Below are 12,773 nucleotides of genomic sequence, written 5' to 3'. Positions count from 1 at the left end.
TATGCTGGGGTGTTTCAGCTCTATGGGATAAACTTAGCTGTGTTCTTGCTCTGAGTACTTGGAAAGCATCCCTTTATGTCTCAGTTTTCAGCATTCCTGTACATTAGGAATAAACTATCTCCCATTTTTCACCCTTCGTAATTCATACGGTAATAGCACTTTCCCTGAGTGCTTGTTACAGTTATTTTTTTGGAAAACAGCATGCATTTTTCCAAACACTGCTGGCTGATAATATGACAAGAATACACCAGTGTTCTTCCCTTAGATTAACAAACCTCAGTCTAAACATAATTGAGAAAGTAAGGGTTGAGTGAAATGTTTTAGTTCAGACTTCCTTAATGAATCTAGGCAACAATTTAATATGCTTCGAAAAAAATGGGTTTATCATAGCAAATTATTTTGCTGGGGCAAGACAGGGCATAGTTTTAGAAGCCTCTGTATAATTTTAAAAATATAATCAAAATACTTTAAGCATTATTTTGTTTCAAAATGCTTTACAAATTGGAACACAAATATTTCATCTTCCTAACTGAAATTATTTCTTTTAGTTTACTGAAAGCTTTGAAAAAGAACTGTTAAATTTTTTTTTAGCAGAACTTCCAATGCACCATATAATCAGTCACATGTATCACTCATTGGCCTCATATTTATAACCCTGTCAAAATTACCAGAAGGTATATAATTGAAATGATGTTGAAATATTTTTTCACTTTTGTTTCTAATTTTACCTGGATAGGGTTTGTCCTCTCTGATACTCACTCCCATGTGACTTCTTGTGACACTGCTGCCTTTTGTGTGTGCATCAGTAATTACAAAGTTGGATACAGTGCTATACTTTTGTAAAGACCAAAAGAGTAATATTATTCAGTAAGTGTTAGTCAGAAGTGATAGATAATTTACTTGGAATTTCCTCTTTATATATGCCCTACTGTTCTTCTAATACCTCATTAGGAACCTTTGATTGTGCAGAGAAAATGCCCAAGCTGGCATGGCATTTTCTTTGCTCTTATGGCAATTTTAATTGTTGGTGATCATGACAGGAACAGACAAATTGAAATCGAGCAGTTGTAACAGTTTAGTGAAGATTCAACAAGTTAGCAATGTCAAGAGTGCACTAGCTTGTTTTTAGGAACACTATCAATGCACCCTTTATTATGTGGGAACAGTTGTGTCTTTGTTTTGGTGGTGCTGTTTTTTGAAAGATGAGTGAATAAGAGACCATTGATACTTTTTTTACCCCCCAAATCTTATGTGTGTCCTTTGCCTGGCATGTCTCTCTCTGAAGTGTAAAAACAGTGTGCCACTTTGATTTTTACATATTTGAAGAGCCAAAAAGTGGGGAGGAGCAGTGAGTGCCAACACTGTAGGTAATAATGGCTAATTTTATCCTGAGACACATCAAATGAGGCTATTTCCTGGCAAAGCCAGTGAGCATCACTGCTAGGTTCCCAAGCCTCTAACAGCTAGACACATGTTGATGAAGGATGAGGTAATTTCCAGATGAAGGGTGGCAAGTGCTGCAAGAGTAACTGTGGCAGGAGAGCTGGTGGTGGGAATGGTCTCCTCACAGGTTGTTACCACAGTTACGCTCCGTGGATGTCTGAGGTAGGTCCCATGAAGGGAAACAGAAGGGAAGGTGGAGAAAAACAGTAAGTTACTGACAAAGTCTGCTCTGTGTGTTCATATTTTTTTTCATTCAGTTCTCACCTTGGTTGTAACAGAACAGACTTTGCATGACAGATGGTTTATTGTTTTTCTCCTGTAAGATGCTAAAAAAATTCTGAGCAGAAACATGCAGCGTTCCTTTCAAAAAGGCACTTTGCAAGATCTGAGCTCTGGCTGTGAAATACCTGAGGTCTAAGTCACGTAGACCACAGGGAGGAAAAAAGTGGTGGGGCTTAACGTGTAGCATTCAAAAATATGCTTGCTGCTTGTACTAAATTGTCTGCAATATTAGTATGGGATTCAGAAAACATAACGACTTCCAGATATTGCCAATATTAATATATAAAAATATTTCTTTTTGTGGTATAATGTTAGTTGAAAGCAATGAAAAGAAAATACTGGAAATATAATCTTCCTGTAGAAAAAGTAATTTTAAGTTTATAGGCCATACGACCACATAGTGAGAAGAAGCAAGACATCTTTAGAACCATAATGAAACTTATGCTTTTGTAGAGAGTAAAGAATGTAAGTAAACCTAATTCAATCTTTCAGGTGAGATTTTTTCAAGTAGTTATTGCAAAACTGTGTGTGAATATAAATATATAATCATTATGAAAATAAAAATAAAACATAAAAATTATTTCATCTTAGATATTGGTCAAGATCTGGTCTATAGCTGCAACAGCAAGTGGTTGGCTAGATCATCAAAGGCCCTAAAATACAGGGTCAGAGATAGTACACTATAATAGGAATGGTTATTTAAAATCATGGAATATGCAGTGTGGAAATTTCTTTCAGAATTCTCTATTCCATAATGTAAGACAAAAGTTTGTCTCTGGCTGTTTCAGTTTTAGCATAATATTTTTATGGATGTGGTATCACTTTAAAGCTCATCCTGTGGCTTTAATTCATTACATGAAAGCTGACTAATCTTTATGTATATTTGTGAACGTTGCAGCAAGCATAAAATAACATTGTGCTTAATAACAAGTTATTCCTTTATTTGTTTTGTTTAAAGATATAATGAATCTTGAAAGTCAGGTTTGATTAACAATACTTTTGTTTGCAGTTCTCATGCATATCCAGTGTCTTACAGAATCATGGAAGAAAGCACTGGAAAAAGTCATAACCATGGGCAGACTTGTAGATGTAAACAAACCTAAAATTGTTACCTTAAGACAAAAGAAAATTTGTCATATCTCTGACCTATCATTCAAAAGATTTGATGATATTCCTGTAAATCCAGAAAAACCCTCTAAATGTGGCCCTGTAAGAAGGAAAAAAGGGACAATGAAAAAAAGTCCACCACCACAAGCAGACAACTTTTAAGCAGGCTGATGCAAGGTGCTGAATGAATGCAAAAATGGACCCCCAAGTATTTAAAGCTGGATCATTCAAAGGTCTTCTGAAAATAAGGCTACTTGTTTCCTCACAGGAATCACATGACAGTTTTCAAGCCCTCCACAGTAGCTCAGATCCTGCCTCCACCAAAGTAATAGGACGTTACACTGGCTCAGCTGGGACCAAGTTTACATTCACATGCTTTACTAAAAGTAATGCTGAAATTAGAAAAAAATAATGTTTCCAGTCACGTTAAACCTTTGAGTGCTGTAATACCTTTTCTGTTTACCTGTGAAGACCTATCACCTGATAAACCTTGGGGTTTGTTTTGCTGTACTTTTGTGGTCATTTTCTTTAATGGTTACTGTATCAACTTCACAGATTTGAATGAAACAAGGAGCTGCCTTGGTGACCAAATTCTTGTTAATGATTTAAATGTGTTCAAGGAAGGGAGTAGGATTTGCACTCAGCAAATGAGCTCAAGCTCACAAGCTCGTATTTTATTCCTTCTTTTACTTGGAGCTGCATAACAAGAATGATTTATTTGCAAATGAATTACTTTAATAATAGGTTTTGAGTTACAGAGAATATAGATAATCTTGACCCCATCTCTGCAGCTGTAAAAGTAAGAGTGTGGGTGTGGTTGTCTGGAGGCTGGCCAAGATGATCCAGTTCAAGGAGGTGGATAAAATAACATTTACACTTACAGTAACTGTTTAAAAATGTAATCTGAGTTCTGCCAAATTCTTCAAGTTCATTTTGTGAATCCAGTTTGTTAGGGTTGCCAACACTCAAGTCTTCTCATCCTAGTTTTTTGCAAGTTATCTCCTCCTGCCAGAAGCATTTCACTGCAATACTCTCACTACAGAGCACGAGGTTCCACCAGCCTTGCTCTGTAAATGGTTATGGTGGGACACTCCTTGCTGTCAGCCTGCCTAAGTAAGAAGTGACTGAGCCTGGCCCATGAGACTCAGCACGGAGGGGGGACGCAGTCCCAGAGGAAGTGTTCCACTTACAGCTCTGTTTGTGTCTGCTGCAGCAAATGCTCCCAAGCCAAGTAAGGTCAGGTGTTTGTTGGATCCTGGAGGAAGCATGTGGCGGAGAAGATGGAGGCTTGGAATTTGGAACTTGTCCTTCGGAGCTGGAGTTGCAGAAGTGCTCTCAGGCAGTGGGGGCAACCGGTACCAGGCTCCTTGTCTAACAAGGACACAGAATGAGATCTTGATCATTTTGCAGTCTCACAGTTGCTTTTAAAAAGGGGGTAAGTATTGTCTGAAATAGCCAGATGACTCCAACCGGAATAAGCACTCACTCTCACGGTGTTCATCCTAAGGCAGCACCTGTTTGACGACACAGGGTGATTCTGTACCATGTCTGGCACAGGCTGCCACACACAGACTATGTCTAGTCCTTGCAGCCCCTTGCAGCTCACCACTGCACTGAGCAGTTGTGAAGTGCTGTAGAGCTCCTGAATTGAAAGTGCAAGGCAGCATATACAGCTAGGAATAGCAATCACTTCCAATGGCATACTGGGAGCTGTGTTCACCTGTGGATGGGTTATTGTTCTTTTTAGACAAAGACCCCAAGCAGGGTGGTGTTTGGGCTGTTGCTGCAAAGTGTTTTGAAGAGTTGGCAGCCTCTGCTGGTTGAAGGTCCATGTATACATCAGGTCCATTCAGCCCTCTGGTTAGGACTAATCACAGAGTTCTTGCTAATACCAACCTATTGCATGACAGCATCCATGAGTAATGGATTTCTACTATTACTGTGCCACACTGCAGAATGGTTCACAGAGCTTAAGACTTGAGGATCCTCTGTCTGCCCTGCTTATGTTGCACCATCATACTCCATCAACTTTGGCTAAAATATTCTTTTTTCAAATCAGTGTCTAGTATTAAACACATAAGAGATGTAGAATCAGCTCTTCAGTGGCTTGTTCACGTGGTGAATTATTGTCTTCACCAGTTAACATTTCTGCCTTGAATGTGGCAAGCTTTTTCAGGTTAAAAAGGTGGTGTGTTTTTTCAGATTAAAGAGTACTCTTAGTACCTTTTCTTAATGAAGGTACATATATGTCAACACTGTCATCCAGTCAGCCTTATTTTGCACCTGGATCCTGCAGTGACCAGATTTGTGATCTCCTTTTGTCCCTCACCTTTTCTTATCTAACACGTTTGGAAAACTTTTCTGATTTCAAACAAATTTGAAAGACTTTAGAAGTCTCAAAGAAAAGTATTCACACAGGCTTGATGAAAAATTGACCTGGGTAGAGGAGAGGGACTTGGAAAAGGGAGAGCTCAGCTGTCACATACTCTGTTTGGAAGCCCAGGGCCAGCCAGTCAGTGTTAATATATTTACAGGCCACCTGCAGTGAGGGTCATCTTGTGTCTAGGTAGGGGAGTCATAAGAGACATGAAACTGAGGAGAATTTTCCCTCAGTTTTGTTTACATCAAACCCCTTTACACCAAAAATTGATATGATGCAGCTCTTAGTCTCACTCCAAAGCCTGGTAAAGTTATGGAGAAGACTATTCTGGAGGTGTTGAAAAACACCTAAAAGACAACACAGTCATTGGTCACAGCCAGCATGTCTTCATGAGGGAAACATCCTGCTTTTCAAATCTGATTTCCTTTTATGACAAGGTAACTCACCTAATTGATCAAGGGAAGCCAGTTGATGTAATCTTTTTGGATTTCAGTAAAGCTTCCAATACTGTCTCTCACAGGATCCTCTGGACAAAATGTCCAACACAGCTGAATAAACACATCATGTGGTGGGTGAGCAATTGGCTCGAGGGTCGAGCACAGAGGGTGAATGGGGTAGCATCAGACTGGTGACCTGTCACTAGTGGGGTTCCACAGGGCTCCATCTTTGGCCCTGTGCTCTTTAGCATCTTTGTAAATGACTTGGATGCAGGACTGGAAGGGATACTGCAGACAACAAAAAAATGGTAGGAGCTGTTGACTCCCTTGAAGACAGGGAGGCCCTGCAGAGAGACCTCGACAAATTAGGGGACTGGGTAATCACCAACCATATGAAGGAATAACAGAAAGGAAAGTGCCAGATTCTGCACCTGGGATGGGACAACCCTGGATGTACATACAAACTGGGGAATGAGATGATGGAAAACAGTGCTGTGGAAAGGGACCTGGGGGTCCTGGTCACCGGCAAGTTGAATATGAGTCAGCAGTGCCCTGGCAGCCAAGAGGGCCAACCGAGTCCTGGGAGCATCAGGCAAAGCATCGGCAGCCGGTCAAGGGAGGGGATTGTCTTGCTCTTCTCTTCACTGGTGTGGCCTCACCTTGAATATTGTGCAGTTTTAGGCGTCACAATATAGGAAAGATATGAAGCTCTTAGGCAGTGTCCAGAGGAGGGCAACAAAGATGGTGAAGAGCCTTGAGGGGAAGCCGTATGAGGAGCAGCTGTGGTCACTTGATCTCTTCAGCCTGGAGAAGAGCAGCCTGAGGGGAGACCTCATTGCAGTCTACAACTTCCTCATTAGGGGAAGAAGAGGCACTGATCTCTTCTCTCTGTGACCAGTGACAGGACCCAAGGGAATGGCCTGAAGTTGTGTCAGGGGAGGTTTAGTTTGGATATTAGAAAAAGGTTCTTTACCCGGAGGGTGATTGGACACTGGAACAGGCTCAGGGAAGTGGTTACAGTACTAAGCCTGCCAGAGTTCAGTAAGCATTTGGAGGATACTGTTGGGCTGATGGTGTGACTCTTGGGGATGGTCCTGTGCAGGGTCAGGTATTGGACTCGCTGATCCTTTTGAGTCCCTTCCAACTCAGCATATTCTGTGATTCTGTGACAATATAATAATCTTTTGGAATAAATTTGCTCAGCTTCCATAGTTCTCTGATCTTCAGTTATTCTGCAGCAGGGAAAAAGAAGTGGTGGTTTGCCTGAGGTCCTACATACATGGTGTCAGATGGTCATCAGTGTCCTCAGAACCATTGTATGTAGACTTTATGGATATGTGACTTTGCATTTAATTTTATTTTGAATTACATTTTCATTGCCAGGAGAATATTCTTATCATACTTAGGTTCAATGAAAGCCATTGCACGTTCTACTGTGTAGACAAGAAAATCCTCCCAGAATAGATCAAGATTGTTTTTCCTTTAAAAGTTCTGAAACTCTGCATTTTTTATGGGAAAGTGGGACATTGATTTTTAAAGGAAATTCATTATAAAAATCTTCAACAGCTTTAAATAAGGTGTAAATATTTATTTTTCCCTTCACAAGGTTTTATTCAAGTCTTGAACAACTTAAGGTGATTCAAACATTGAAATTTCCATTCAGTATCAGCCCAGAATTTACAGAATCATGCAGCCAAAATTCTAGAAGACATTGAATAAACTGTACCCCAATCTTCAACATTTATAAGTCAGTTTAATCAGAAGGAAACATGAGACTGTAAAATTGTTTAGACATTCAAATAAGTGAAAATTAATTGTGAGGAAATTTTTCTATCTCCATTCACTAAGCAAATTTAATCAACAAGATGTGCTAAAGGCATCATTTGAAGCAAGCATTTAGGAGTATTTTGTTTTAATTAGGAGATGGCAGTTTCGAATACAACTTTTGAATCCAATCCAAGATTTTCAGTGTACACGGAGTGTTTCCAAAACACACTTTTAAATATTAGAGCTTCAACTCTGGTTTTAAGTACTACAGTTTGATGAGCTGTTCTGGTCTGGGGCTAGTAAACAAGTCTAGAACTTGCTGGATTTCTCCCAGTAGATAAATCGTCATCCACTTACTTTTAATGTTGTCTGGATTTGTCAAATCTTTCCTGCAATCTTTGTCTCCAGGATAACATGGAATGCAGTCATCTCATGGGAACGTGGAAAGCTTTTCAGTTGTAATAATAACATTCAAGTGAGTTTTTGGTGAAAAATCTGCCTTGTGGCTATAAAAGAGGTCATTTTTCTGAAGCTAAATTTTCACAGCAATCTGCAAAATTTTTGATATATCATTCCTGTTGAATTTTAATAAGGGTAGACTGTTTGGGTTTGTATGTAGCAAAGATGTTTGATCTATATCCAAACCACGGGTCTGTTTTTTTGAGCTTCCCAACATACAACAGTTGTACAGGTAAGAGAAAGCTAGTATGGATGCAGGACAGTGTGAAATTGTCAGCTTTTGTAGTCATGCTATCCATGGATTTAATTGGTCAAAAAAGATTTTTTCATCCACATGCAACACTCTTCTGGCTGTTAAGAAGGTGTGTGGATATGGGAACATAAAGTTATTCCATGCTGTGCTTAGACTGAAAAATTTTGTGCAGTTTAGAGAGAGAGATGCTTTTAAATTTTTTGTTTGTTAGTTTGTTTTGGCATTTTTAAAACTTCTTTTGGTTCCTGTGCTATTCTATTGCCTTTACTAGCCCAACACATCCTAACACGATCAACTTAACTAATACTTCACAAAAAAAAAAGGTCCTTATTAATACTATACTAGGCAAAACGTCTGTTGGTTTTGAGAAGCACTGTATTTTTCAATTTTATAGGGATTTTTATTTCTGAAGTGTCGGAAAAGCTTCCCAGGTGCAGACAACACTGTGGATAGTGCATGTAAGCATTGCAGACACCTTGTTACATCTCTATCCACAAACATTTTTTGACAAAAGTCTAAGACAACTGCTGTCTGAGCTACCAGATGCTTTCTTCTAGACAGCTGATGCTGGTCCCTTCTGCTTTTCTTGGCACCTCCAAAAATACCTGGAGACCTCAAGGTATCTTGCTGTGCTTACTGCAGGGAAGACCAATTATTCATGGTAACAGCTGGGCTCTTTGAACCCAGGCTTGCTTTATCCCCTGAAGATATTGTGATGGTGTGCTTGTCACTCCATCAGAAAGTATATGTTTTTTGACACACATGCACAAAAAAGGTCTGATCAGATGGGCCCAGTGTCAGGGATCTGGAGGTGGGTACTGCAGGGAGAAGGAGAAGAAGGGAGTGGGTAATCCAAGCTGCAAGGAAAGCTGAGAAATGGAGCTAAGTCACAAGTTCCTGATGAGGCTGCCTCCAAGTTTCCCAGACATTCTTTCCCATCAGGGCGGCAGGCAGCAGGGCTCACCCTGTGAGCTGTGTAAAGTCTCCCTGGCTGGCCAGGGAGTCTTTCTGGCTGGAAGACAGAAGATATTTCTGGTTAGTCTTACCCTGGTTGACAAGATCACTACTGTGCTGATTTCTTGTAGCTACAAAAAAGTCCTTTCATCCCACAGAAGTGATGTAAGATCTGATCTCTAGTGGGCTGGTTTTCTTTTCTTGGTGTGCTGCATAAAAAGTCAGAAAGGTTTCGCTTACTTTTGCTGCTAGCCTGGTTGTTACATGACACTTTTTAAGAGCTGCTTAAAATCTCAGCTGACTGAAGTGGGGGGGGGAAAGCCTGTTTTGTATTTTGTTGCACAAAATATTATGTTTATCCTTCATTAGATAAAAGAAAATAAAATCTAAACCCTTTGTTTTAATGTGGGTTGAGTCTAACAGGGGAATTCTTTAGGTTTCCAAATTTACAAAGTGTTCTTCCTGAGTGCTTAACTGTTCCCACATTTGTAAAAAGGAGGGGAGAGGAAACAGCAAAATCGCCCTGGACATTAATAATTGTTTTCTGATTGTTTTTTTCTTGTTCTAATTCTAGTAAAAGTTTCTCAAGTCACAATATTCTGCTGCTCTCTTCTAAGTGTCTCCTATGGAAATAAGTTCAATGTTGGGAAATTTGTTTGGAGTTTGGCTGTTTTGCATTACAAAGCATTTTTACGTCATAAAGCTCTGGACCAGGTCTTTACTTCCATCATTAAACAAGAAGAGACAGAAACTCACTTGGCCTACATTGGCTTAGTTCCATGGATTTTACTGCTGTGAACAAGTTAAAGATTTCATCTTTTGCAATAAGATTCCTCCTTGTGAGATTTATTTTCCTTTGTTTATGCAAATAATCCCCAAAACGTAAAAGAAAAACATTGTATTGTTTCAGCCTTGCTTAACTCATGGGAGAAATCAGGTGTGAGGCAAATTGCAAAATTACAGCTCCAGCTGCAGAAGCCCACAAGTGGCAGGATTGCACTGGATTTGCCCACGTGGCTGGGATAGCCATAAACTAAGTTAACCATCTGCTTAGAGAACAAGCAGGTAATTGAATCTTAGCTTAAGCTTGTGCATGTAATAAGACGTGGCTCTTTCCTCTGTGCAGCCTACCAGGAACTCATAGGCAGGTTCCTGACAAGTCCACAGCTCTCCTGGCACAATGGCACAATGGCACAATGGCACAATGGCACAATGGCACCAGCCCTGCCTGGTTCCTGGCCACTCTGGCAGAGGTGCTCCCACTAGCCAGGCATGACGAGGACTGAGTCAGTGACAAGTGCAGCAGTGGTAGTGCCCAGACTGTGGGGCAACAGCAGTATCACTGTTTACATGGTCCCAAAGCCAAGGCGGTGCATTCCTAATAACCCTCTGCTGTGAAAGCCTGTTGATTTATTTATGGATTTATATCAACCAGCCACAAATCATTGGCTAAAATAAAAGAAGGGACAACCATACACATTGATGGCAGCCACCTTTGTTATCTTGTCAGAGGTGGAGCTTGATTTTGACTCCTGTTTTTCTGTGCTCTAGGGTAACAGATATTTTTAGATGCATGAAGATACCAACAGTTGAGGACAGAAACCACAAATTTCTGAATACCCAGCTTGGCATCCACTTGTACCATCAGGCTCCTCCTCCCTTCAGAAAACTCCTCCTAACTTTCCCCATGCAGTTACCTACACAGAAAACAGATGTTTCTCTTTGCAGGACCCTTTCTTTGATGGGACTGATAATTTTTCAGGCTTCTGGAGGATTTTTTTGGGGATCCTATTCTGTTTTTTTTTGAAACCTGAACAAGTTGAGTTGCAGTAGCATAGAGAGTCCCAGCAGAGTGCTGTATGGTTGGAGGGTATGTAGGCACAGCATCCTGAAGTGGAGTGGACAGATGATTAGCCTTCAAAAAAAGGAAAGAAGAAAATATGAAAAATCATTATTTGGGATGTCTGGCAAGCTTACTTGTGAGGCTCTTTGAAAGGGACAAAGTGGTGTTTGTAGAGGTTGTTATTCCATGAGCTAAACCAAGAAGACAGGAAGCTCCTATCAATAGCTTTGTGGTACTGAAATCAGACTGATTTTCCACCTCATCCTGTCCTTTCTAGCAAAGAAGAAAAATGCGCACCCTTTAAAGTGGAAAAAACACAAGGAAAGTCTATGTAAGCAAGCTCTGAAGAAGTGCTGCATCTGTTTGACTTGGTGTGACTGTTCTTCTATGCATGGGTTTATACACTCTCAGCAGGAACAGTATACCCCGCTGGACAGGACAAAATCCTGGACAAAAGTCCAACCTGGAGTCAGAAAAAGGAAACCAGTGTAGGAATAACCAGTATCTGTCAGTCTCAATGACAATCATTCTGCTGCTTGCTGTGGGCTGTTTCTGGTTATCATTGAAAGCATTTCATGCTCAAAAGGTACCCTGTACAGGCTGGTAATTCTAGCCACCAGCCAAGATCTCCTGCTCCCCATATAAATGTGATAATTCCAAAGACATGGAAGTTTTGCTTTTCGCAATTATGTACTGAAAGCAGAACCAGTCTTGTTTCAGGTTGGTAGCAACAGTTACATTGCTGAAGAAGTCAGGAAATTAACTGCACTGTCATGGTACAAACAGCAAAGTATCCTTGTTTCTCTTAGGCTCAGTGCAGTGCAGTAGGCAGACTTCAGGGAAAAAGGGCTGGGTCAGGCCAGGACTTAACACTGGAGAAGGGGATGTTTAAGTGACACCTGCAGCAGGCACTGGTGTGTATCCAGTTCCACCTCACTGTTTTTACCACTGCTCTCTGGTGCATGTGGTGATGTCTTCTGTGATGTTTGGAGTGTGGGCTATCTCCTCCATTCACCCTAAACAAAGCAACATTACTGCACTTTTCTCATTGTCTATATGGAAATTGTAATTGTCACTTTTTTCCTTCCTCCAGTTAAAGGAGGGAGGTAGGAAGATCTTTTTTTTTAGAAATAAAACCTATGAAAAAGAAAGGCCAACATGAAAAGTTATATATATTTCCTTCCTGGACTCCAGTTTATCTGAAAGCAGCTCAAGCTTCCCTTCTCCTTCAGAGCCCAGGTTCTGTTCTCCTTCTTTCCAAGGCACCCCTGGTACAACACTTGGTTCCACAGGGATTTGCAATGGTATCTGCCTTCTGTTAGCCCATCAAATGCAAAAATTTGTAGAATTAAGAAAGCCAAAAGAATGAAGCCAGGGCATGACTGGATATGCCTGAGAACAAGGCATATGTTCTCAGGATATGCCTGAGAATAAGGCCTCTGACTGCTGCCTTACTTACTGTACCTGGCAGCACTCAGATAACTTTGCCTTGATATGGTACTCCTGAGTTTAACAGATGCTATGTAAATCACTGTACAAGTGTAAACCACCGCATTGTTATGTGTATGGCTATGTTTATCACTCAAGGGCTGCTTACCTTGCTTCTGAGTTATTTTTAGATTGGTACACTGATTTTTGCATTTTGGCACTGGGTTTGGTTTTAAAAACCACTCAATTGTGGAAACCATTGAAGAGATAAACCTGAATCTGTTTACAGTTGATGGAAGGAGTTAATTGAAAGAACAGTGTTTTCTTCCTTTGATTACCAATCTCTTTCAGATAAAGCAATATCATGTTAAAAGCATCTTAACCAAATAAGATATTTTAAATGAAGGACTTCATAAAAAC

The sequence above is a fragment of the Manacus candei genome, unplaced genomic scaffold (assembly GCF_025592945.1).
Source record: "Manacus candei isolate 608988 ecotype Guabito, Panama unplaced genomic scaffold, ASM2559294v1 h1tg000028l, whole genome shotgun sequence".
In the NCBI taxonomy this organism is placed as follows: Eukaryota; Metazoa; Chordata; class Aves; order Passeriformes; family Pipridae; genus Manacus; species Manacus candei.
This window is presented reverse-complemented; position numbering follows the sequence as displayed.